This window comes from Pelophylax lessonae (assembly GCF_965119305.1).
Source record: "Pelophylax lessonae genome assembly, chromosome: 6".
In the NCBI taxonomy this organism is placed as follows: domain Eukaryota; kingdom Metazoa; phylum Chordata; class Amphibia; order Anura; family Ranidae; genus Pelophylax; species Pelophylax lessonae.
Genome location: NC_138773.1, coordinates 333,551,385 through 333,554,826, shown reverse-complemented (window position 1 = coordinate 333,554,826; position 3,442 = coordinate 333,551,385).

Sequence of the window (3,442 nt, the reverse complement as noted above, 5' to 3'; positions counted from 1 at the left end):
AGATGAGGAGGAGGATGGGGGGGGGAGATTGAGGAGGGAGGATGGGGGGGGGAGATGAGGAGGAGGATGGGGGGGGAGATGAGGAGGAGGATGGGGGGGGAGATGAGGAGGAGGATGGGGAGGGGGGAGATGAGGAGGAGGATGGGGGGGGGGAGATGAGGAGGAGGATGGGGGGGGAGATGAGAGGAGGATGATGAGGAGGATGATGAGGATGAGGATGATGAGGATGATGAGGATGAGGATGATGAGGATGAGGATGATGAGGATGAGGAGGAGGATGAGGAGGATGAGGAGGAGGATGAGGAGGAGGAGGAGGAGGAGGATGAGGAGGAGGAGGAGGATGGAAGTTGGGAGATGAGGAGGGGGGATGGAAGTTGGGGAGATGAGGAGGATGAGGGGATGGAAGTTGGGGAGATGAGAAGGATGAGGAAAAGGAAGTGGGGAGGTGAGGAGGATGAGGGGGATGGAAGTTGGGGAGGTGAGGAGGATGAGGGGGATGGAAGTTGGGGGAGGTGAGGAGGATGAGGGGGATGGAAGTTGGGGAGGTGAGGAGGATGGGGGGGGATGGAAGTTGGGGGAGGTGAGGAGGAGGATGGGGGGGATGGAAGTTGGGGAGATGAGGAGGAGGATGGGGGGGATGGAAGTTGGGGAGTGAGGGAGGGAGGATGGGGGGGATGGAAGTTGGGGAGATGAGGAGGGGATGGGGGGGATGGAAGTTGGGGAGGTGAGGAGGAGGATGGGGGGGATGGAAGTTGGGGAGGTGAGGAGGAGGAGGGGGGGGAAGGAAGTTGGGGAGGTGAGGAGGAGGAGGGGGGGGAAGGAAGTTGGGGAGATGAGGAGGATGGGGGATGGAAGTTGGGGAGGAGGAGTAGGAGGATGGGGGGGTGGAAGTTGGGGAGGAGGAGGAGGAGGATGGGGGGGGTGGAAGTTGGGGAGATGAGGAGGAGGATGAGTTGGGGAGATGGAAGTTGGGGAGATGAGGAGGAGGATGGGGGGATGGAAGTTGGGAGGTGAGGAGGATGGGGGGGATGGAGTTGGGGGAGATGAGGAGGAGGATGGGGGGGATGAAGTTGGGGGAGATGAGGAGGAGGGGATGGAAGTTGGGGAGGTGAGGAGGATGGGGGGGATGGAAGTTGGGGAAATGAGGAAGAGGGGGGATGGAAGTTGGGGAGGTGAGGAGGATGGAAGTTGGGGAGATGAGGAAGGGGGGGTGAAGTTGGGGGAGATGAGGGGGGATGGAAGTTGGGGGAGATGAGGAGGATGGGGGGGATGGAAGTTGGGGGAGATGAAAGTTGGGGGAGATGAGGAGGATGGGGGGGATGGAAGTTGGGGGAGATGAGGAGGATGAGGATGGGGGGGATGGAAGTTGGGGAGATGAGGAGGAGGATGGGGGGGGGGTTGGAAGTTGGGGAGATGAGGAGGAGGGATGGGGGGGGGTTGGAAGTTGGGGGAGGTGAGGAGGAGGATGGGGGGGGGGGGGTGGAAATTGGGGAGATGAGGAGGAGGATGGGGGGGATGGAAGTTGGGGAGATGAGGAGGATGGGGGGGTGGAAGTTGGGTAGGTGAGGAGGAGGATGGGGGGGATGGAAGTCGGGGGGGTGAGGAGGAGGAGGATGGTGGGGATGGGAAGTTGGGGAGATGAGGAGGAGGATGGTGGGGATGGAAGTTGGGGAGATGAGGAGGAGGATGGGGGGGATGGAAGTTGGGGAGATGAGGAGGAGGATGGGGGGGATGGAAGTTGGGGAGGTGAGGAGGATGGGGAGATGGATGGAAGTTGGGGAGATGAGGAGGATGGGGGGATGGAAGATGGGGGAGATGATGAGGGATGGGGGGGATGGGAAGTTGGGGAGATGAGGAGAATGGGGGGGGAATGGAAGTTGGGGAGGTGAGGAGGATGGGCGGGATGGAAGTTGGGAGATGAGGAGGATGGGGGGGATGGAAAGTTGGGGGAGATGAGGAGGATGGGGGGGATGGAAGTTGGGGGAGATGAGGAGGATGGGGGGGGATGGAAGTTGGGGAGATGAGGAGGATGGGGGGGATGGAAGTTGGGGAGATTAGGAGGATGGGGGGAAGGGGAGAAGTTGGGGAGGTGAGGAGGATGGGGGGGGGATGGAAGTTGGGGGAGATGAGGAGGAGGAGGGGGGATGGAAGTTGGGGAGATAAGGGGGGGAGGGAAGTTGGGGGAGATGAGGAGGATGGGGGGGTGGAAGTTGGGGAGATGAAGGAGGAGGGGGGGATGGAAGTTGGGGGGATGGAAGTTAGGGGAGATGAGGAGGAGGAGGGGGGGGGGGGGAAGTTGAGGGAGGTGAGGAGGAGGGGGGGATGGAGTTGGGAGATGAGGAGGGAGGGGGTGGAAGTTGGGGGGGGATGGAAGTTGGGGAGATGAGGAAGAGGGGGGATGGAAGTTGGGGAGGTGAGGAGGATGAAAGTTGGGGAGATGAGGAAGGGGGGGTGAGGAGGATGGGGGGGTTGGGGAGGGGAGGAGGGGGGGATGGAAGTTGGGGGAGATGAGGAGGAAGAGGGGGATGGAAGTTGGGGGAGGTGAGGAAGGGGGGGTGAGGAGGATGGGGGGGGGGGGTTGGGGAAGGTGAGGAGGGGGGGATGGAAGTTGGGGGAGATGAGGAGGATGAGGGGGATGGAATTGGGGAGATGAGGAGGTATGGGGGGGGGTGGAAGTTGGGGAGATGAGGAGGAGGATGGGGGGGATGGAAGTTGGGGAGGTGAGGAGGATGATGGGGGGGATGGAAGTTGGGGAGGTGAGGAGGAGGATGGGGGGGATGGAAGTTGGGGAGGTGAGGAGGAGGATGGGGGGGGGATGGAAGTTGGGGAGATGAGGAGGAGGATGGGGGGATGGAAGTTGGGAGGTGAGGAGGAGGGGGGATGGAAGTTGGGGAGATGAGGGGGGATGGGGGGATGGAAGTTGGGGAGGAGGAGGAGGATGGGGGGATGGAAGTTGGGGAGGAGGAGGAGGATGGGGGGGTGGAAGTTGGGGAAGAGGAGGAGGAGGATGGGGGGGTGGAAGTTGGGGGAGATGAGGAGGATGGGGGGGATGGAAGTTGGGGAGGTGAGGATGGGGGGGATGGAAGTTGGGGAGGTGAGGAGGATGGGGGGGATGGAAGTTGGGGAGGTGAGGAGGATGGGGGGGGATGGAAGTTGGGGAGGTGAGGAGGAGGAGGGGGGGATGGAAGTTGGGGAGATGAGGAGGAGGATGGGGGGGATGGAAGTTGGGAGATGAGGAGAGGAATGGGGGGGATGGAAGTTGGGGAGGTGAGGAGGAGGATGGGGGGGATGGAAGTTGGGGAGATGAGGAGGAGGATGGGGGGGGATGGAAGTTGGGGGAGGTGAGGAGGAGGATGGGGGGGATGGAAGTTGGGGAGATGAGAAGGAGGATGGGGGGGATGGAAGTTGGGGAGGTGAGGAGGAGGATGGGGGGATGGAAGTT